At 34.1% G+C, this 24,968-nt stretch overlaps 1 protein-coding gene across 1 annotated transcript in view; it reads left to right on the top strand.

The window, feature by feature from the left end:
- The window catches only part of CEP128 (centrosomal protein 128kDa), a 69,909-nt gene that overhangs the window by 14,953 nt on the left and 29,988 nt on the right, over positions 1-24,968 (top strand). The window lies entirely within an intron of this gene.

Consider the following 24,968-nt stretch of genomic DNA (forward strand, 5'->3'; position numbering starts at 1 on the left):
GCAATGAGGTCTCCCTGGAGCCTTCTCTTCTCCAAGCTAAACAAGCCCAGTTCCCTCAACCTTTCTTCATAGGAGAGGTGCTCCAGCCCTCTGATCATCTTTATGGCCCTCCTCTGGACTTGTTCCAAGAGCTCCACATCTTTCTTGTGTTGGGGACCTCGGGCCTGGACACAGTGCTCCAGATAGGGTCTCACAAGAGCAGAGTAGAGGGAGAGAATCACCTCCCTCTTCCTGCTGGCCACCCCTTTTTTTAATGCAGCCCAGGACATAGTTGGCCTTCTGGGCTGCAAGCGCACACTGCTGGCTCATGTCCAGCTTCTCGTCCACCAGGACCCCCAAGTCCTTCTCCGCAGGGCTGCTCTCAAGGAGTTCTTCTCTCAGTCTATACAAGTACCTGGGATTGCCCCGGCCCAAGTGCAACACCCTGTACTTGGCCTTGTTGAACCTCATTAGGTTCTCATGGGCCCACTTATCCAGCCTGTCCAGGTCCATCTGGATGACATTCCTTCCCTCTATTGTATCCACTGCACCATTCAGCTTGGTGTTGTCTGCACCTAAGAGCTGGAGACAAAAGTTTTTGTATGAGAAGAGAGGAGGGAGGAAATGTCATATGAGGTTAATTCTTGACATTAAGGCTTAACATTATTTCAAGACATGCACTGAATGTTTTGAGAATATTGCTTCTCCTGTGCGCACACACATGTGTGCACTTGCTTGCACTCTCCCTCTAAGGTACTGTCCCAGCAGAAGAGCAAGCTTCTGAATGTGTTGGGATAATCTGGATAGCTGGGAATCTTACAGGTAGAGCTAGAAGGAATGGGATCAAAGGAAAAAGTGATGAAACCAGTGCAGGAAAACTATTGCTGAGAAAAGAGGCTAATTGACACAGTGTTGAAGGATCAGAATTTCCATAGTGAAATGGATTCCTTGGTTCCACCTCTTTCACGTAAAATTTTGTTGGAGGATCTAACTAAGCCTGAAAAAATGGAAGGCTACATGGTGAGGAGATTGTATTTTGAGATCTATAAATGGCTGATGCTAACCTGATCTATGGAGGAGAATGAGGTACCTCTACTGAAAGTTTGCATGTAGGTAAACCTTGAGAATTATTAACATGCCTTATGGGCTGATATAGTCTATAAATAGGGCTGACTTGTCATCTGGTTTGCATCTTTTTATGTAATGTGTTAAACTACTATTTGCATACCTTACTGTGTCATGGTACAATCTTTCATTATATTCTATTGCCTCAATTTACAAAGAAAGGTGTCGCCTCTCAGGTTCTCTTTTTGAGTGTTTTCTTTAAAAACTTTGTTCTGGCCTTCATTCAGGACTTAATGCTGCTGCTGATGGGATAATATTTTGTCAGACACAATAAGTACTCTCTTTTGTTAGAACTAATTTTCTGTTAAGATTGATACGGGCTCAGATTAGATGGGGATAAACTCTTAAGTAAATGTAGTTATAGCTTCTGGTAACTGACTTAATTATTATTGAAAATGTTTTGTGAAATATTGTAACAAAAAACCCCACAGTAGCAAAACAACAATAGCAATAACAAATAAAAGCATTCTTGTAAATATTTTATAGAACAGTGCAGGTTATTTGCTTTACAGGAGGAGTAAGGTCCTGTCAAGATTTTCTTCCTCCACTTACAAAGAACTTTGAAAGCCAACATGCTTTGATCTTTTAAGCTTGAATGTTTCTATTGTTATGCTTCATTTGTTTAAAATGATAGCGCCAAGACCCTGATATAATATTAATAGTGTTTATGTGTTCTTTAATTGAATAATTATCTGCTAAGATGATCTCCCTGAGGCTTTATTTGCCTTTTTGAATTTAACTGCAGAGGAAATAAAGCAAACCTTATTTAGTTTTTAATTCTATTGTACCTAGTATGGTTTAGGCTTTGTGGAAAAATTCACAGCCTGCATGTAAGTTTCAAGCTATAGGCAAAGTTGTTATGGGAAATTATTAAACTGAAAAGAGTGGTAAAAAGTAATGCTATTGACTGAGCACGAAAAATACTGTGTAATCTCATACATTCTATTTGTAAGGGCCATTCCTTTGCTCAGTTCCATTTGTTACTTGACACATCACAATTTCTGTAATTCTAAGTAAATTACGTTCTCTTCTGCCTACTTCTAGAGGCAGATGCTGGTTAAAAGTAGGAAAGAAAAAGAAAATAACAATTACATAGTTGTTAAAATTTTCTATGTAACACAAACAGTAAACATGCTTTAAAATTCCACCAAGTACAGGATGAAAAATAGGACTTAAAAAAAGGTGACAGGATGCCGAAAATGCTGGCCCATGTTAGAGTAAAGGTCTGGGGTCAGGACACGTGCGGTGCGCTGAGGATTCAGAGCCACATAGGTGTGGCTAAGAAAGCAGCAGATAAAGATAGGTAACTTTGCTGTTGGTAGATTTTCCTAAAACATCCTCCTTGCTGTCTTCACTTAAAAGAATTAATAAAAGATTAATTTTTTTTTAAATTTCTGTTCTAAACAGTTAGCAATAACTGAGTTCAATGTTTTATGGGGAAGTAGGGAGTCAGGAGTGTTCACAGGTAACTATGAAGCACCTTACTGACTCTACACTCGATCTTTTTTTACTGAGATCGAATGTGAAACCTGGTCCTGTAAGGTCGTGGGGTTTTTTTTCCGTTTTTTTTTGGACACTGCCACAAAAACAGCGTTGGAGGAGGGAAGCAGGTACTTCCACTTACAAAGCCATTTAATTATGTACACAATTAAGCATAGTCTTCATGTGTGCAAATTTATAATTCACTACTTTGCATTCTAATTTGATTAGATCTGATAGTCAACATGTTTTGTGGATACAGATTAAGTTATCATTTGGCCCAGTGGCAGTGTATTTGTTTAGGTTTAGCTGTTCTGGTGTAACAGGCCTTCCAGCAAGTAGGTTCTCTACTCATAATAGTATTCAAGACTTTTGAACAAACATTTACTGAATGAATAATTAGAGACAGAAGTAAAATAGAACTGAGATTTACCACAGGTAATCTGAAACCAACTTCCTGATATTTCATTCATTTTATAAAATAGCTAGTAGTTACCAAGTAACTGATAGATGTAACAGAAGACATAGTATGGCTGTCATCTGTATAGCATTCAACGTGGGACCATGTAGGAAATGACTAATGTAAATGTGATGATTAAATACAAGAACTATATATTAAAGAATGGCCTACTCTGACAAAAGGGTAGTTATTGAAAGGGATTGTTTGTACTCTTTTATAAATGTTGGTCTGTAGGCTCACTTTGCTTCATGAGTTATCTTGGTATGAAGAGTAAGAAATAGAACTTGTAGCCTTAGAAAATTTGGTGGCTTTGTTGGTACACAGATCACTTGGGATAATTTAATTTAATTTACCTCATGCCAAGGATGGAAACTTTATGTATTATTCTCTTTTACTGCTTTTTATACCAATTTTGAATTTGAAGCTGGAATCAGAAATTCATGATAATGTTCAGAAACATTGAATCAAGCTTTGAGATCTTTTGATTAATGCACTAAGAAATATACGTGTTGCCTTAGTACCATTTTTCTGTGCCACTGAATTAAATGACAGTGGACGTGACAGTGTATGCAAGAATAATGGACTTAAAATCTATATGTGAATTTAATTGTCTTGTTTCACAGTCATGTCAACATAGATTGTTCTTTTTAATTTGAAAACTGTGGGCATTCATTACATGAAACCAGTTAGTTCTGAGCACTATTATTAATGAAGTAATAAATATTTATAAAGGGGTTTTTTTTGTTTAAAAATTTGCAAGACAAAATATGACTATTTACATTTCTTGGACAAATACTCTTACATACTGAATGAAAAGTCCAATTTTAATTGTGATGCAACTAGTAGAATGTAAACATGTAAATAGTTTAATGTATAAGTGACTTAGACATGAAAATTGGAAAAGCTGCTTTCCCAAAGGAAAAAAGAAAACACAGGTAATAGCATAAAAACGTGTTAAGCTGAAAGGAGAAAGCAATATATCAAAATGATGGAAAATTTAAATTAAGGAGACAGAATGGTGGTATGCTTTTGTTACTTAAAGATAAAAAAAATGGAAGAAGTACTTACAGAATACTGAGACATTCAGTAATGAGATTATGGGCAAAACCCCAGTTCAGGAATAAAGCAAATGAAGACAGAATGGATTTAACTTTAGTTGGTAAAAAGACCCTTCACTCTTCTATTTCTTTTTGAGCACCAAAGTGTACTTGATGATACTGCTTAATAAAATGGATTTTAAGTCAAATTTGGTGCAAGTGGATGAAAATATTTTCTACTGCATTTGCAATGATACAGATTTAGGATGGAACTTGTTATCAGAAAGGCTGATTCTGTGAATCTCCATGGATGTCCCCACCAACACAAACCACTTGTCTGAGTACTTAATATAGTGCTTAATTTAAATTTGCATAAATCAGAAGTTATAAAAACAATGCCGAGAAATTGTATTCTCAAGAAATTAATTTTTTTAAAATTTCCTTTCAATGGATCTGATGTTATAGTTTGTTGATCTTTATTTTTGGGGAAAGAATAAAAATACAGATTTTTGGTGGGCATACCAAAAGTAGGTAGGATGAATATTTAAACTGCTTTATTGATGAACATGTTTCAGGAAGTATTACGAGCTTGAATATGTCTATTAAAACTCTTAACTACTTAGTTTTTTGCCTTTTCCCTTCTTCACTGAAGCATTTGTAAATATCTAGGCTATTGAAGGCATTTGGATCCTTCTCATGAATTTCTGTAGAAGTGTTAACATTATCACAGGTCTACCTGTGGTGGCAAACTGACTACCTAGGTGGTATAAGCCTGCCAAACAGAAGTAAGCTGACAATAAAGATTCATGGATGAGAGAAAAGGAATGAAGGAAAATACAGTAATATAGTACAGAGTTTCAGGACTGTTTACAGAGTAGCAGAAGTTTCGTAGCTCTCTGGTGATGCATCAAGATTGGCTGCAGTTGTCTTCCCTTCTTGATAAGCATACCATCCTCGAGAGATGAGAAATTCAGAAGACTAACAATATTTTTAAACACCTAAGAACTGAAGAGGATGTGGGTTCTGATTTCAGGTTTGGAGATTTGTACTTTGGATACAGTTAACTACTTAAAAAATTATTTATCTAGCATGTTACCCAATGGGATATTTCAGTAAGTAACAACTTAGATAAAAATTTCTTAGATTTCTGCTCTTGCAGTGATTTTGATCTCACAATCAGATGGATTTTAATAGCATTGCACTAAGTATTCAGTAATTTAACAAAATGGACAAGGTCTGAGGGAATAAAAGGTATAAATTCCAGTTCTTAACTAAGATTCGTTTGCATTCTGGAATCACTGAGCATGCCAAGATGTTCTTAAAGATCTGTTTCAAAATCAGTTCAAATCACAACGTGTTATTATTACAGAGAAATGTGTGAAGGTAGGGAAAAATACCATCTTCCTGAGTTGCACCCAAGACCTGGCCCGAATTTCTTTCATTTATCCAGTTTTAAATGGTCTAGCCAGATTGGGTCGTCTGCAAAGCTTATCATGCAAGTTAGTGAAAGCCTATATTTGATCCTGGGAACAGACACTGGTCTTAAAGACTTAAATTTGTTTTAGTTGCTGGTTGGTTTGGTCAAAAGAAAGTGTCAGCTCTGTCTCTTCATCAAGAGTAGAACATCAGCATTTTTGGAAAACAGTCAAGATGCTTGCTACAGCTTTTTTTTCTGCAACAAAAAGATTTCCATTCATACTAAACTTGTTAAATCTTTTACCATGTCCACTCCCTCTAAATTGTGTAATCAAACTGTATCTCATGCATAAATAATAGTAATTTTTTTTTTCTCTTTGGTGTATATCTGAATTCTTAATTTCTGATCGTGAATATTTTTATTTCAGAAACATATATTAACAAGGTGAATAGCATAGACTGTTGAGCTCAGGCCCTGGCCTTATTTACCTATGTGTGTTTCTTTCCATCTTTCTATTTGTGAGATTTCACTAGCTTTGGCCATATTTGTCAGTGTGCCAGAGTATTTATAATCTTGAATTTAGTTCTGAAGGTAACTAATCCTGAACATATATAGTGCCGCTAGAGTAGCTGATTAAAAGAAAAAGCAACATTAAGTTGTAGGAATCTTTGTTTGTTATTGCTGAAATCCCTTTGAAATTTTACAGTTACCGTAATTTTGTCATAATTTTTTAATTAAAGGTGTTAAGAGGTATGTGATTTTAGGTAATGAATATTGAATGCTTTAATAAATATTTACCTTCTATACAAAAGTATACATTTTTCTGTTACATTAAGGCTCACTTATACTCTGGGAATGAGTACAGAGAGGAAACTTAGTAAAAATAGATTCTTGAACATAACTTTTCCAAGAAAATATTTATTGGAATATATTGAAATGTATAGAAACTAGACACAGTGTGGTATAGCAGTGAGACATGGAGTGTGCACAATTCTTTTGTTTCAGGACAATATGCTGCTACTTTAGAGAAGACATGGATAGTCAACAAAGAAATGCTGTTTAGCAAAGTAAGAGCTGATGTATTTGTCAAGGCCACGTCTGTTCTCTTTTTTTATAATGGGATGTTAGTAAGGCTGTAGTGCTGTAAGAAGAGCAGGTGTTGTTGTCCGATTTACATAAAATCCCAGGTTATGCAAACCATATTCTGTAGCACACTATAATCACAATGTCCACACTCAATAATCACGCTTAAATTATTACATTTCTGGAATTGCTCTGATGTAGACTATACTGCTAAGTAAGGCTTAAGAAGGTAATGATTCTAATCCTGACCTAGGATGGACTTATGTTAGTTGCTTTTGTCACAAGTACAAACCTACTCTGGAGAAGTCTGTGGTGTTATGCTTTATGCATTAAGCTTGTCATTCATTCTTCTCACTCTGTTTACATATTGTAACCAAGAGTCAGAGAAAAGAAATATTTTTTGTGCATTGTCTTAGATTTGAGGATACAAAATTGAATTTTAGAAGACATATTTTTAGCTGGTTTTAGTGATGGTGTCGTCTCTGTTAATTATGCAGTTTGCTACTAGTTTCATCACTTTTGAAGATAAATCAAGTATATTTTATGAAGATTTTGGTAAGTAAGTGATCTCCAAAGCAGGACATTAATTTATTTTGATTTTTGAGGATTTTTTTTTCTTTTAGTTAGGTTCAGTCAGGATTATTTTTTATCTAACTGCTGTAGAAAATGTAAATTCAAAGAGCCTATGAAATTAAAGTAGATTTGAAATGTAGATAAAACTTTGCTTTGACAAATTCTATTATTTTTCTTTTTCTTTTTTTTTTTTTTTAAATACACAGTAGGCCCTTTTTTTTTTTTTGTTTGAACCAGGAACACTAAAGCAGAACGTGTAAAAGTTCAAAATGCAGAGCCGGTGCAATACAGAGCACAAATACACTGACACTGAGCAGTCTCTGTAGCTTAAATTGAGAGGGAAAAAAAAAGTAGAAAGTTGTGAACCAGTGGAAATGAAAATATTGCAAAATCTTTCTATTACGAACTATTATGTTTAATAGTGAAGTACATATACTGTTTTGAATATAACTTTAAGCTTTGTTCTGACCTTTCAGCTTTGTTTCTTTCTTTCCCATTTGTTTCCTTTATTTCATATATTACCTCATATTGTCCTTGTATGACAACGCAGTGCTTTCTATGGCAGCAAGAAACATCACAAGGTATTTTAAGGTCATCTCTTATTGAACAGTGAATGGGAACATCAAGTAGAGAAAACTCTCTTTAAGCATATGTAAAGGAAGGAATATGAAGCATTTCAGAGAAACTCTCCATAATACATGTTTTTGATGGTGAGATTTAAAATGCATAAAGTTGAAATATAACTACTATTCAAATAATTATTTTCTTCTTAATAGTGTTCTTGCCCTTTAAATAATGTTTGGTTTTTTTAATGTGATGGGGGAAGGAGGAGGGAGGACTTCTAAGTTATTTTAAACTTTGCCAAAATGAACCTGCATTCAGAGTCTTAGAGGAATGGAAATAAGCCCAAACCATTTGGAAATCTTACCCTGTGGTTTTCTATTGGAAAATTGGAAATATCAGTCTGGAGATACATTGCTCTAATTATCTAGTGTTTTATGCAACTGTTTTTGTTTGCCATTATCTTTTTATGCACTCATAAAAATATGGCTGCCATTGTGAAAAAGTGAAGGTAAGAGATGGGATCAAAATGTAGCTAAGATGTTTTTAAGACTTCCTTTGTTATTTTTCTTTCTTTCTGATTCAGATATTTTAAGTGCTTATCTGAAACTTATGTACGGATTTCTAGTTTAGAAAGCATGATGTGTCCTTTAAAAATTAAGTTGCTGAGTTTGTAGTGCACCCTAACAGTAAGAGATTAAATTAGTTTTACCTCTTGGTTTACCTACACATACTGGAAACTAAATCAAAAATAACAAAAGTAACCTAGGAAATAGGGATTTAATGTATATTAAATAGGTAGAATCTATTATTTAATCTTTTCTTCCTGTTGTGAATTATATCTTTTTTTCTTTAAACCAAGGTAAAGAACTGGTGTTCTAAGAACTGTTGGATTCTTGTGTTTTTTTCATAGCTGTTGAAATGATGGCATAGGAGTGAATATAATCACAGTTGTACCATAAAACTGCTTTAACACTACATAATAAAAGAGAATCTTGTAAACTTCTGTACAACTTTATCAGAACTCCTTGACTTAGCATGGAAGGCATTGTCAAGCTTCAGGTTATGTAGGGTTTCTGTACCAAATCAGTATCACTGATTTACAACTACTAAAAAAACCAACCAAACAAACAAATGAAAAAACAGCACAGGCACTTTCAAACTGGTTTCTTGAATTTAATATTTTCCTGAGAAATACGTAACAGAAACATGCTATCTGTCACTCAGTCTTCATTAGGTAGAAATAACATTCCCAGGAAACTCTTTAATATCTGATAAGATGCCTGCTTAATTAAATTATATGCTGTTTTACAGGAAATGAAACTGAACCGAGGGCTCTGTGGTCCTCCCACCTGTTGGCATAGTCCAAGTAATTTTAGTCTAAAATACAGATGAATAATGTTGGAAATTTGAGCAGATATGAAAAGAAACTTACTATCTAAAATCTTTAAAGTAATAAAGCTCTTGCAATTATAAAAGCTTTTGAAATTTTGCATATTGCTTTATTATATATTCAGTATCTTTTAAAATGAGAGCCAAGGTTGTGGTTTTGCCTAGGATTTATCACGCTGTGTTAAAACATGTATTTCATTGTAGTTCATTGATCAGTTAACAGCTTTTATATTCTTTTACCTGACATGCTATTTAAAACCCTTTTTTTCCCTAAAGTGAGTGCTAATGATAGTGTGTGTTTGGAGAACTGAAATTTCACTTCTAATTCACTACCAAAAAATTTTTCACTTTGAGAAAAGCTTCAGTCACCAGTAAAACCAACTCTAATGTTGACTGTATACAACAAAATAGTTTTAATTACAGAATAGACATTGTAAGTGAATCCTTGAAAAAAGGAAAACAAGCTGTTTTTTTTCTATATAAAGATGAAATTAACTAAGTGGTTAATTAATCTGTTTGCCTTGTTTTCCTTCTAGTGGTTTAAATATGACAAATTGCTAGGTTCTAATCAAATCAATGAATAAATTACTCTGATTAGCATTTTCAAGGTAATAACTAGCTGTGTCTGAAATTCAGCTTTGGTTTCCTCTACTGTTTTGACTGGCTGTCCTTGGTTTTGGTTTTACTGTGATTAGTACTTTTTAAAATTCTGAATGCTTTACAGATTTTGTAATAAAAACATATTTAAGGATTTTGCCTTTTGAGTCAAGCAAGGCAAGCAAATTAATGATATATTTCATACAGTATGAGTTATGAAAACAATAAGCTACAAAGTATTTTTTCAAATAATGGGTCACTCTTTTTAATTTATTAAAAATCTAGTTGTAATAATGGGCACTTATATTTGAGTCTTCATGATTGTGGGCAAAGTGTCGCAGTGTTTTTCTTGCCTGTGTCTGTTATGTCTTTAGGATAAGGTCATACCATAGTCTTGAGCATGATTTGCATACTTTTGCCTATTTTATAAAGGACTCTAGTTGCAGGTTATTAAGCACTGTTATTAAATGTGGCTGTAAAATATTGTTTTCTTGCTGGACAGATGATATCTGAGTTGTAGAGATAATGTGCTTGCCCCTGGTTATGTTAAAAAAAAAAAAAAAGAGACAGTAGATCTAAGGATAAAGCTGGTTCTTATATTTCTCAGTCTAATTTTTTAATTCTAGCCCACCTTTCTACTGCGAGAATTTTTTAAAAATACAGGCATTCATATTGCAATACTTATTTTCCTGTATATGCACCTTTGTGCATCGTTATATACTGCCTGTATGTAAATTTCTGTTTAACAGAAAATATTTAAATGTTTATTCATCATGTTAATTCTTGTTTCACAATTCTAGCACTTTTAAGTATGATTTTGTTGTGGGTTTTTTGTTTGTTTTTGGTATATCTGGTAAATTGAGATGCCTACCACTAGAGAAAGAAACAAAGTACTAAACCAAGAAAACTCACTCACTGAAATATAGTTGTACTTCATGCATACGTACATACTGCATCAATGTATGTTGTACATACTTCAGCTGCCTGGACAAAAAATTTATCGTTCTGATTTTAATTACAGTTGACAACTTGGCCATAAAACATTACTTTCTTGATTAGTTTGAAGTTCCAGGAACAGCATTTTCTGAAAAGACTGTTTGAATGTTGTCTGTGTGAAAAAACATTTCGTTTTGCAAAGTCAAATGACCAAACAGTATGCCATTTCTTGCAAGATACTATATCAAATGGACAATCCTAATGAAAGCATTCTATTCTAATGCAATGTGCTTAGAATCCATGGAATGCATTTTTATTAAAGAGAAGTTCAAAGGACGGAATTAACATAGCACAATCTTAAGTATAATGCAAAGATTGTAAAATTGCCAAAATATTGTTTTATAATTTCAGGAGCAGAAACCGAAGTTACTGTTTTAAAAAATAAAATGAAACTTGTTGTCCCTCAGTAGTAATGTATGCTATGAAGAACAGCAGCACTTTTTGTACAGTTGTTGCAGTTATGCCTTTGAAACCCATTCTTTGGCACAGTATTTTGGCTCCCGTTACCTTGTTAAGAAATGCTGTGACTTTCAAGGAGATTGGGGTTAGAATGTTCCTCTTATTTCTGTCTTGTGGTGAGAGAGTGCCAAGGAGACAATACCAGCGACAGTCAACCATATAGTTTGCAAATAACAGAAAGGCTGAATTTTGGTTCACTCCTTGGGGAAGAAACTATGGTGGATTTTAGCTCAAGCAATGATGGTTTCCAGAGACCTTGAGTAGAAGTACTCTCCTGCAAAGTACTTCACTCCTAGGATGCTGTCAATAAAAGTACGCTTCATGGTTTTTAGCTAATGCTTAGTAGTGAGATGTCTGAAGTAGTATCAAATAAAGGTGAAACCTTAAGAACCAAAGACTGTACTGCTTAGTCTGAATAGAAGTCAATAGAATAAAATCCATTATTCTGAATTTTGCCCATTTTCCTTCTTCTCTTAGGTTATTTTTTCTTTTTCTTTTGAGGCATTCATAAAGATGTAATCCATGCTGAAAAATTAGATGATCAATTAAGGAGTTTGTGTCTGTCTTTATTACTCCTTTACAATCTCATTCCATATTAATTTCTTCTGGTAAGAGACTGTTAACAGCTGGAAATAATGTAAAAGAGTAATTTTTAAGTTCCTTTTTGAAGAAAAAAATCCAGCTACTTTTTTGCTTACAATGCAATGAAGCAAGTTTACAGCAAAAAACGTAGGTAATACTTCAGAATATATAGACTGTATTATTGAATTTGTATATCAGTCTGATGCTGTCAATCAACACAAGCATTTAATTGCATGAAGAACTGTTAAACTGAGTAGTTTCACTTAAGTTTGTGTCCTTCTATTTTGAGTTGTTGAACGCAACTGAGGGTACATTAGCAAATGCATACGTAGAATCCAAGGAGCGGTAGAGTGGGAATAGCAATAGTATTACTTAATGAGGAGGAGAGAATGGGAATATTTGGAGATAGGAAAAAAAAAAATTCCTTCAAAAGATAATCTCATTCTTTCTAAAGAAGGAAGCTTTTTTGTAATTATCACTGTTTTACAGTTTATCAAGAGGAGAAATGGTAAAAAGTCTATATAACTCAAGCTGTAAGAGGCTAAGAAGGTCTTTTGTGTTTCAAGTCCTTGAATACATGCCCAGATCAGGCTAAGGAAGGAAGTGGGTTCTGTCATGATCTTACAGCTCTTTGGTGATCTGTAATTTCCCTGTCAAGTTCTTAATATGAATAGTACAAATTGCTGTATTTATCAGGAGCATATTTAAATTGACAGAGAAATTAGTTTTTCAGATACCTTGCTCCTGTCAAGGCATGAGATGTGTGATGGAACTTGGAGGAAGTTTGCACTGCATAGCTTCATGTCATCCTTGTTTTCGAGGAAGAAGTGACTTCCTTTTTCAAGGCTGTTGAGCTGATGCTTTTCAACTTTATTAAAGGGATTACAAGTATGTTGGGTTATGTTTTATTATTAAAGTGGCTTCTTCAGTAAGAGTGGAATGTAATTATTCTACTATATGCGTGCTCATTCTTCTTAAAAGCTGGAGAAATATTAGTACTTCATTCTTGGATAATAAGACTTATGTGCACAGACACATTTAATGACGTACCATTGAATTTTCGTGTGTTACAGTGAAACACATGCTGCTAGGAAACAACAGAGTAGGATTAAAGTCTGACCTTCAGTGTTGGAATGTTTCTAACTTATTGAAAAAATATTTCAAATTTGAAAAGATCAAAATATTGTATCCTTCCCAATACAGGTATTTTATATAGAGTATGCACGTAGCACGACATCTCCAGACTGACTTCTGACAATGTGGAAGCTTTTATTGTGAGGGGAATAATAACTGGAAGCCTCACAAGTTTTCTTTTTTGGCTGTTTTTAAAATGACTGAATTTTAAAATCTAATGTGTTTATACTGCAACTGTAATTCCTATTTTGATGTGGACTTAAAACATTTCAGATTCTGATTTCTAAAATAGCTTGATTAAATAAAAGTAACTTTTTTTGCAGTCTTGCTGTAATTGATGGATTATGGTTGTTATATGGAAGGAAATTTTGATTTCCAAAGAACTATTTAAATTAAAACTGTATTATTGCTACTAGATGATGACAATTTTCATTCTTACTGTGGTTAAGAATCAATGGTATGACTATACAGGTTATTCCGTTATACAATTATGCATTTTTCATGTGCTAACCTGTTATCTTAAGAATGAGAGTTAATGTAAAATATTTTTAGTTCACAAAGTTATAATTTCTTATTTCGTTTAATGGAATTCTACAGAATAAGCATGGTTTAATTTAAACATTTTATTGGCTGCTACTCATCTAGTATAATTTTGTAACTTCTCTTTTTGTTCATTAGGAGTTAAATACTGCAAATTGATGATGATTTGCTAGCTTGTAATAATCTAACTTACATGAGCAGTACCATTACAATATGGGACAGATCCGTGAACCACTCATGCTGCATCTGGGTTTGGAAGAAATGTTGGTAATCATAGTGTCAGTTCACTGATAGAGGTACCAGCTACAATCAGGGCATTTTCCCAGAGCTGTATAAGAAGTGTATAGTCATAAGAAGCTGTGTAGCTTCTTCCTCCATCTGAATCACCAATATGACTGCAAATTTTGTCTCTGGGTCAAGACAAAGCAGTGTCAGGTCTGTTGTACCTTAAACTTTGTTCTGTCCTCTCCTGGTGTAGTACATGTGTAGACTGGCTGCAAGTTGCACGTCTGACATTATTATTATTCTTTTTCCTCAGCCTTGCTCTTAAATTGGGGCCTGTAAGAGACAACTCTTTTTCTTGAATTAAGTAATTTATTTTAAAGACTTTGCACTGTCTCAACAGAGCAAACAAGATCCAACAGAAACAGAGTTTATTCCATAAAAAGTTCTAATGCTGTATACCTTCAGCTTAAGTATACCAGTTTGCTAGTATATAAAATACATATCAAGAAAGAATGATAGACATTTACAAGATACAATAGAAGTTCTTATTCAATGGGAAAAAAAATCTCAATAATTGATAAAGTTAGTCCTTTGGGAGGAATGAACTTTGAGGATCACACGTGTGTAAGAGAAGCACAGTTGTGTGTTGCACTGTAACATTGTACTATGTGTAAACAATAGGGCTGGAAAAGATGTCAGAAAGCCTGATACAGTCAGAGAAACCTGGCGTGATTAATGTCAGCGATTATTTTGAGACTTAAAGTTGTCTATGATCTGTATTTTAATTTCATTGTTAATTCTGTAGGTTGTCATACAGAAAAAAAAATCTGTTCCTTATGTTGACTAAAAGACCTTTTGAAAAAAATACATGATGTTGCAGCAATGTAAAATTATACTAGACAAAGGGAAAAAATTATTGAATCCACAGAGAAGGATGCAATCCATTGGGTAAGAGGCATAAAACAGTTTCTGAAAAGCGAAATGAAACTTTTCATTTTGGTTATTTTCTTGTTTTCTGAAAAAAGTTTAGTATCATATTTTTACAGTGCAGAACATTATTTTAGAGCTAGGACTTAAACCTTTACTTTTGGGTTCAGTGGCTTTAATTGCTGTCATTGTGTTTTGTCTTATGGAACATAAAAAATGCAAGGGAAGGGAAATGTAGCCACTTATTAAGATTGCTAAAGGATATTGAAGTCTTATGTAAATAGTATAAATTTCTCAAGAGGCATAAGCAGATCAATGCACATTTTAACCTATGTCTAATAACAGTTATTACCCTTCAGGGGCGTATCCGGTGAAGCACATTTACTCATAGGAGCTCTTTCTCCATTCTTGATGCTGTTGATGATTCATTCCTAACCTAGGAGATGATGCCCTAGCTATTAAAAGCACTTTCTAGGTTTCTGTTTGTCAATATACTTTATAAATTGTGCTACAAGAGACACTTATCATAACAATAATATCAAACATTTTATTGGCTTTGCAAGCCATTCCTACCATTTTTGAGACTAAAGAGACATCCAACTATGATGTAAATAGGTACAAGAATTAGGTGTGTAGGATATGCAATGTGTTCTCCCATTAACAGTGGCATTTTTGTGGCATTCTGACAGTCATTTTGCCACTTCTTTGCTAAATGTTAATTGAATGTCTCTACCTGTAAAAATGATGTAGTGTTGTGAGAATGGGATAAGCAATTTTATAATAAACATAACTCATTTGCAGGTCTTGTCAACATCATACTAAGATTTACAGGGTCCATGTGTAACAACTAAAATTTCATAACGTTTATCATACTGCTCGTACTGAATATTAATTTATCCATGTAATCTCCATTCTGAGACTAATACTCTCTTACCTTTTTACTTAGTGAGTGTAAATTTGGTTTTGTTGTGATCAGTCTCTAGGAAATAGATTGATCAGAAATAAGAAGTTCAGTGTCAGTTGAAAATGGCACATACTCCACTGCGCAGGAGAAAAACAAAGCTCTGGTGTTGATTCAGTTTGTTAAATTGGGGTGAAAAAAATCAATTTGTGCTTATATCCCTTGTGCATGAGAAGCAATGGCTAACATAAATGTTTAATAAAATTCTCCTAATACTCACTCTTTTCTCTTTTTAAAGTATAGGAGATTTTTTTCCTCAAATCTATGTATTAAATGTTTTTCTTTGGAAAATTTACTAGAATTGTTTTGCTGTAGATTTTTGCACACAGCTACGTGTACAGAATAATCAATTATTTCATTTAGTTATTAAAATTCACAAAATAGGATTTTAGCTATTAAGTGAAATGTTTGCAATTGCTGAAAGTTAAACTGTTTACCAGCTGAGTTAGTAAGCCTCATGCATGTATCATCAGTTACCATGGGACAGTGCAACAACAGGATTGTCCCACCAAGGAAGAAACTCAAAGCCTAAGAACAGCTGAGAAAATCATGAATAAGAGTTACTGTTGTTGCTTGCTTCATAATTGCTAGCTTACAGTTTCTTGCATCTTCCTCTAAAGCATGTGTGGGGAGACAGGGTGTTATATAGCTGCCAGCTGCATTATATTGTGGTTTCTAATACCTGTCTAATTACAAAAAGGAACTTCTGTAAATTTGGGGAAGCTCTCTGTTTTACAGTGAGACACGCTGGCCTCTCTGTGTGTGTGTGTGTGCGTGCGCGTCCGGTTGAACGAAATGTTTTCTTACAAGCTGCTACTGAATCCTACAGAGCTGTAACTTTTTTTGGTGTGCTTTACTCTTCTGACAGTTTCTTAGAATGACCAAGCTGCTAATAGAGCCCTTTTTTCTGAGATAGGTAGGAAACTTAATTTCAAGAGCAGTATCTTTCAGCTTCCTATGTTATCTGCTGTGCTGTGAACATTGCAGATGGATTGTTTAGCTCTGATCTTCAGACAGCCCAATTAGGAAATACACTTCTAAGCTCCAAAGAATTACTCATCTCAAGTAACAAGTGTCCTCTGTGAGAAAAGCTTTCTGTTTTGCAGCTAACAGCCTCCTTCAGTTTGCCCAGTTACTGCGATTCAAATGAGTTGTACTATGTGCCTCAAAAAACTTGATACCCTTAATCTTTGACCCTTCCTTAGCTGTTAGATCCAAGATCAGTTCTGTGTATTTTTGCATTAAGATATGCAGCTGCCTTTCAGATGTAGCCAAAAGGAAATTTCCTGATATGCATAAATATGGTTGGGATGATAAACATCTGAAAAAGAAAAGCCTAGGATATTAAGAAAGAGAACTTGCTGAAGAAAGTGACATTCAATTTCCTGTTTTGTCATTTATATGTGCCATACCATAATTTTTATGTAGCTGCTATGCCCATAAACATGTCAACATAATTTTCTAAAACAAGAAATGACAAATTATCTTTTCAAGCTTGCACTTGGTGAATGAAAACAAATTAAATTTCAATTTCTTTCTGTGTACCTCTGGAAGATTTTATTCATCATCAGAAAGGAAATGTGCTAAATTCTTGCTTCTGTTTCTCTCACTCCCATCTGTGCTATTTTCTCCTTCCCTTGTTTCATGTCTGCTTCTCCTTGGACTACTTTATAACCATATTTAACTCACTATTAGCCACATAAGAACAATCTGTGGGTCTTGCCAGTGGACTCTGTTTCCTTTGTAATGAAGTAACTGGACCCTGTGGAGGTCCAGTTCCAACATTTTTGCCAGGTCAAAGTAAGCAAGAGCAATGCACAGCCAGAGGCAGCGAGCAAAGAGACCTCTGCACCGTCAGCAAATGCAATCTGCAAATGCAGTCTGTGATGTGATCTGACCACATCTGGTGGAACTGGAGCACTTAGAGCTAGCACCATTTTAGCTGGGGTTGCACTAGCTTCTGTGGGACATGAATTACGCAGTCATCAGTACCCAAACTAGCTTATTTAAAGCTAACTCCTTTAAGTAAGGAACTTTGCTGTAGTATAAATGTACTATTAGACTGTTAGGATAAAAGATTGCTGACTTCTCAGCCTTTTTTAAAATTTGAAGGGTTTGTTCATTAGCATTGTAGGTTAGATTTTCTAAAAAAAAAGGTAAATCTGTTTTCAAGATTTAGTTATAATAGGAACAATTTTGCCTGCATTCCAGCACTAGTTGGCAATATTACTACTGCATGAGTAAGCAACACGTATATACATAACAGTTACATCTTATAGTAGAATCAAGTCATTATTGAAACACGGCCATTTGAGGCCTTAGAAGGATTGCTCATCTTCACAAAATGCGTAGTGGCAATAATTCATCAAGGAAGTGGTATTTGCACCTACTTTACAAGTCAACAACAGGTTGCTGAATGGAAAGGCAAAATCTTAACATAAGTTTATTCAGATCCCCTGCTCTGGACCTTTATGGAGTATATGGAAGATCATATTTACCCTGCCACAGATGATAGAATTCTGTAAAAACTGATTAAATCTATTTTAAAAAGAGTGGTTACACATACCCAAAGAGAAGCTTGAAATCATTGTGATTGATGCTGTTCAAGATAGTACCAAACACAAGTGTAATATATGGACTTTCTTTGAAGTGCTGTATCTTGTAATTTAGAAGAGATTCTGCTTCTCACATGCTGTCAGATTCACATTCATGGAAACTTATAGAAGAAAAAGCAGTTAATTAAGAGACTATTGTAGACATGATGACTTGTTTTTAGTCTTCACAGCAACCTTCTGGTTCCTGCAGATGGATATAGTTTTTATAAGTAGATATTTAATTTGTAATCAGGAAATGAAAGCATTCTGAAGCTCCAAACTGTTTTCAAAACAGACAACCAAGATATTACTTAAAAATAATTTAAAAAACTTGGTATCTGGTGTGTCCCATTTTAATTTTTTTTTTTTTTGCAGAAACCATTCCTTTCAGATAAATTTCTGCTGTACTGGATCAATTCTCCATGTTTTTGTTCAGCTTTTTTTTCATTGTGGCATCCAAAACAACAAATCAGCTCAATGAAGAAATAGTCAAGCTCATGAATGTCAGATAGATTGTGGATGGTCCAGATGCAGTCCTTTTTCTTAGGAATTCTCTCAGCTGCTCATTGCTGGAAGCTGCCATTAGAGTAAATAATATTACCTTTTTGTATCCTCCTGTCTTAATATCCACTTGTGCTTACTGTCTGAAGTGGAATGTAGGCTGCCTGATTCTAGGCCTGACGCAGTAAGATACCATTAATTCCTAAAAGTCTCGTAAAAGTCATGAGCGTGATTATAACTTGAATAGAAAATTATCTGAGAATCTTAAGTTGTACTTCTCTGTTGTCCCTCATAGCCCCCAAATAATTACATTTCCCTTCTATATGTTATCCTTTCTTTTCCCAAAAGGGATTAGCTTCTTTGGAAATAAGGAAATATAGACCAGGCCAGCACTGGAGATGTGAACATTTAAAAGTTGTGCTAAAAAATATCAAACCTGCCTAAGCCTTAGGGAATAGAAAGAAAACCCAGCGTGTATGTTTCTGGCATAACAATGAGTCTCCTAGGGAGTCTGAACAGTGAACTGTTTCCTTCTCAGCTTCAGAGGCCTTTTTTCTGTTCTCTGTTGTGATTGTGGGTACTGGGTCAGGTTAATGCAAACAAATGCACCACTGTAGATTTAAGAATCTGCTTTCAAGTTCCACAGCAAAAATAAAACCATATACCTAAAAGGCATCAAAAGAATGAATTCCTTAAAAAAACTTCAAAGTTTTTTGTGTATATTTTGAAATATTGACTATGTTACTTGCTAAAGACTACAGTAGCTAATCAAATCCTAGAATTTATGAAGGCAAAGAATCTGGCAAAAGGGAAACCCTTTTTTCTAAATGGTATTCCTTTGAGTTTGGAGGTCTTTTTACATGTGGGTGAGAAAACTATTGATTTAGATACAAATAACCAGCTGTTTCATTCGTGGTGGTGATGGCACTGCACTGATTGCAGTGGTGGTAACTGAATTATAATCTTTAAAAATAGTGCAATGTGCTCGGTGTTAATACAACGGTTTGCTAATAGACTAGAAAGCTCTGATCAGTATTAAATATCACTTGAGACTTTTTATGTTTAGCAGAAGCTACAATTAAAAAAAATGCATTGACCATTGAGTTTGGGCATAAAAACTATTCAATGAAAACTGTTATCCATATGAATACAATTCCAAAGAAAATAATAGCTTTTGAGATTTCTCCCTGCTTTATCTTCATTCACTGAACTTATGAATGTGGTGGAGGTGAAACTAGCAATCTAGAAATATTCTACATCTTAGACATACTGTATGTTGTATTCAAGTCAAACAGTATCACCTTTGACTTCAGGTGTATTTATTTTTTTTTAAATCTTGCTTGGGATTACATAAACACATTCTGAAATGCTCATAACTTATGGGTCTTGTTCTATACTAGCAAGAATTAAGGTTCTAAGAAATACCTATTTCTCTACAGCTCTTTTAAGATAATAGCATGTTGATGCAGAAATTCCCTTAATGGCTTATGTGGATGGCAAGTACTGTTTCGATTAGAGTCATTTGAAGTGAGTTCTGATACTGTTTTACATCTCAGTTGGTTTAGTGCCAGGGTGATTTATCATCTCTGGCCTGACTGTACAAAGGTCCAGCCTCACTGAAACATCTTTTAGTATTGAGTGTTTTGGACCTTGGTCTCGGTACTGTGAGGCCATTCATCAGAATCATACTAACACAGGTACAGGATGAAATTATAGTTGTTCTGTCTCTGCTAGCCATGAATAGATCTATTCTGAAACATTTTGCTTAAGCTGTTTCTAAATGAACCAGTTTAATTCACCTCCAAAAATAGGGCCTTCATGTCATATTAATTGTGTGAAGGGAAAAACTTGTAAGTGGTATAATATGTGATTAAACTTTGCTGTGTAGGCATGTGCAAGATAAGTAATTTCTATCTGAGAGAAGCTGGTTTATTCAGCTGCTTGAAAATTCTTTCAGACTTGATGGAAACTTGCTTGGCTCCCTTGTGCATCTACAGGAATGCTGCAGTATCTCTTCATCAGCTTTGTGGGAAATACATCCAAATGATGATTGAAAGGCATGGGATGTGTATTTGAAGTGAGAATGATAGGAAAGGCTTGAAATAAATGTACTGCAAATTTTAATCAAAGCAAATTTAAAGATAAAATGATCAGTGTCTAATTAAGTGATTTCTCATATGCTTGTGTAACATAAAACCTAAATTTCTAGGGTTGCAAATTTTGGGAAGTCAAAAATAATTTTACTAATGTGTAACTGAAAGCCCTTACTTGTGTTTTGGAGAATTGTTCTTAGTTTGAGGATGCAAAAAATATGTTGATGCTTTTCTCCAAACTGCCATTCTTTTCTGGTAATAACCTGGATTTCTTGTTTTAATGCTGCATAGTATCAGTATTTTGTGTGCTATATGAGTTGCTGTACTGTTTCCTGTGTGATCTGCAGCTGCTTCAGTGGAGTGAGGGTCTTGAGTTGGATCTGCTGGCAGCTTGCAGGTATCTTGGATAGTCTACAGCATATTAGCTATGTATACAGAACTGAATTGAAGTCTAAATGTCAACTTCAGAATAATTTGAATCACACTTTTTTCACTATAGTTTTTCACTATATGACTAGATATCTGTGACTATAAGAATTGATCTTGTGTACAGTTCTGTACTTGTGCATTCCCCTTTGCTAGAGCAAGTTGTGAATTAGCAGGTACGAAATTTGAATTCTTAGTGGTGAACATACAAATCTGATATTGATCCAATTTGTTGACTTTTTTCTGGCACTGCAATCTTCACAGAGAAGAGAAGTAGAATGTGGTCTATCACTGTCTTCAGTTTCTTAAAATGGGAGGTCATGCAGTATTTAAAATCCAGTTCCTACTTAATGAATGAAGGCTGTTCAGTGTTCTTTCTGAAATAAATATGTGATTTTTAGTTCAAATTTTAGGAAGTTGCTTACTCCAGGTCATATAAAGTCAATGTCCTGTTTCCCAGCTTTGTTACTCCGAAAGTAGAAGTAAAGGAGTTAAACTGCTTTTTAACCTCACAGGGTTTAGTTATTGGCACATTAATGGATCAGCTAGGCTAAATTACATAGTACAGTTGTATTTTACTTATTCCAGTCAATAAATATCTGCTCCTAAATCTATTTTCTGATACTTTTCACCAGCAATGAAAATTACAACTTGGATGTGTGTGTGTAGGGGCTGTGTGTTTGTGAAAAAAGTCTGTCTAATTAACTACATACCTTTTTTCCTCGCTTGTCTGACAATTAAGATGGAATATAAAACCATCATCTCCAGGTTAATATTTGCAATATTTTGCAACATAATATGTTGTTTCAGTGTCAGGCAAACTGCAAAAGAGAATGATTCTTAGGGAATGTTTTATATCATAACCTGTTTATTCCCTAGAGAATTGATCATATAAATCTACGCCTCTGTGGTATAACTGCAAGGACACCCAGTTGGTGTTCACTGATGCATAGCTAAATGAGATAGAAACGTTAGGTGATTTGCAGCTTGACCACTGTAAATGAATTATTTTTGTATAACTACACAAAAGTACTATCCCTGATTTTGCAGACAATAGTATGAACTTGCTGTTAATTTTGAGCGGTATTGAACAAATGAAACATGTTTGATTTTTTAAAAATAGTTTTAGCTTATAGTTCATTATAGGATTGTAAACTTCAATACTGAGATAAAATTTAAAAAAAGGAAATATGTTGATTAATATCTTTATTTCTAAAAGTAATTTATCTTGTTGTCTTTTTCTGTGTATTATTCATCCTTTGGAAGGAACCATCAGTGCCTGAAGGTGCCTTTGTAATGCTTTTTCATTAATGCCGATTCTTCTAGATAATCTATAAATTGATGTGTTCTGTGCCCCATGAGAATAATGATATATTGCTTTGAAAAAAACCAAGAACACTGTAGTTACATTAGGCCTTGAAAGATGATCATAGCAGGATTGTTCCCAAAGGTAGAAAGTCATGCCACTGTGCAACTTTCTTTTGGAAAGAATGTTATAATTAGAGGAATGTAGATAGTGTTCACAAGATGAATAAAGGAGCTTCTAATAGGGCTAGTGACCATCTTTGCTATATTATATGCATAGCAATATATATTATTATATATATATATGTAAATATAGGAAGTGTTTTACAAATTATAAAACAAATCAACAGCTTTTCAGATCAAGTAAGCAAAGATATTCTGTCATTATGAATAGCAGTGTTTAAAAGAATGATACAATATGCTGTATTTTGCATGGGACTTTGTGTAAAGCTGTTTAATATGTATTACTTTTTTTTTCACTTTAGCTTTGGAGGAAACATGCTATTATTTTAGATGGAGTATTAAATGGAATAATCAGTTTAAATGCAGGACTTGGTTCTTAAATATATGGTAATAAAGGGCAATTCTGTAAAGTAGGTATATATTATCAGTTAAATAACACCACCTCAATACCTACCTGCCCTTCTGGGGACAGAGTTTTATGAAGCATCCTGCAGGACAGCCAGTTTAGGCAGTGGTACAATAAAGTAAATGGATTCTAGATATTCTTAACTTCAGATGCAGATGTTTCAAATCTAGAAGCTATTAGCAGAAATTAGCTCAATTTACCTTACCTTTATAAAAGGCCTTTGAAAACAACCTTGTAATAACATCCTTTTCACTTAGAACAACCATGTCTGTACAACAGAATCTCAAATATTGCATTAGAATTAAAATAAAGCAAAGTGATATATAAGAGTCTTCTTGGTCAGATGGAATGTGGGGAGGAATCTTTCATTTTCCATCCCTTTCTCATAAACTTATTCCTCCCTCCTCATTTTTTTAAAAAGCTAGTATTACAATACTTGTAATACCAACTCAGTTACAATACTGGAATACACCCAAGGAAAACATACAGGGCAGCCACTTTCCAAACCCAAATTCTCACACTAACTAATGTTGATGGCAGCACATTTAACTACAGTAATTTATATGGCAGTTGAGTCACTGTACTGGAAAGCATACCAATGAATAATCCAGAAAAACATGAATGTGCCAAAAGAAAGTGAAGAAACAGTAATTTTATTTATTTTAAGAAAGGGTTTGAAAAAACTGCATAGAAGCAAGTAAGAAAGAACATCAAGTCAAGCTCCCTACTTGTGAAGGAAATAACTAAAATTTTGTGCATGTTATCTACATCCCTTTTAAAGGACTAGTGTCTGAAAATAAATCTCAACTTGTGTGCAGTCAGAAATGGATAATGAACTATGAGAAAAGAGGTAACAGGTTAGAGTGCTCACAAAGAGGCTTCATAATGAGAGAAAGGAGAAAGACAAAAGATTAGAGAAATAAAGAAAGCAAATTTGTGTCAGTAGAATGCTTTAAGTAGTTTTTATTGTATATTTACATATATTTATGTATGTATATTTAAGCTAATCTTTGATAAGTGAACTGTGCATTTATCAGTCATCTTTCTTAAGAAAGTATACATGGGTACTTTCAGTTAGCTGTTCTGTACTTGGATGCTGAGGGAATTAACAGTCAGAATTCAGTCCTATGAGGTTGTCAAGGCAATTTCATAATCTCATAACTCAAACTGGAGCATATCTTCATTCAAAGCTGGTCTCTGGCTTGGTTAAAGCAATGCTCTTCTCATGCAAAACTCATGAGTGAACTTCTGATTGTTAAATTAGTGATAAGCCTACAGCATGTTTTTTATTTTTCCTGCTCTCCATGAGGTTATAACTTTAAGGTTTCCCAGAATTCTAAATATGATGAACTTGATCAAAAACATAATTTTCACCATAAAAATCTGTGAATGAAATAAAATAGAAAAGCAACTGATGTGACATATCCCACAAAACTCAAAAATAAATTAATTTCTAACATGAAATGTTACAAATGTGCATGTATGTGCCAATGTATATAGTTGTCACACAAGTGAATATAAAATAGTCGGATTTTATGGTGTAGAGACTATAAAAAACTTTTCTAATATATTTGTTGCAGTGAACTGGCTATTTCCATTATCAAAATTGTTCCATTTTAGTGAGAGAAGGTAATTCTGATAATAGTTAATAATAATAATAATCTGCACTGTTTTCCCACTCGGATGTTACTTGATTGTTAAAAATGTAACCTAGAGTAACTTTTCATATATAATTGCTTTGATGATCTACTTCTGTTCTAATCAATTTTCAGAGTGGATCTCTGATTTTTTTTTTCACTCAATTGTTAAAATACACGAAGAGATTGATTTAGGCATAGGCAAGTTTTTCTGTGAATTTGAATGCTTTTTTTTCCCCCAGTTGAAGTATCTTCTAATGGCTGTTCTTTAGTCACCTCAACAGCCCATGCTTGTG

Source organism: Pterocles gutturalis, unplaced genomic scaffold (assembly GCF_000699245.1).
Source record: "Pterocles gutturalis isolate BGI_N339 unplaced genomic scaffold, ASM69924v1 scaffold4636, whole genome shotgun sequence".
Taxonomy (NCBI): domain Eukaryota; kingdom Metazoa; phylum Chordata; class Aves; order Pterocliformes; family Pteroclidae; genus Pterocles; species Pterocles gutturalis.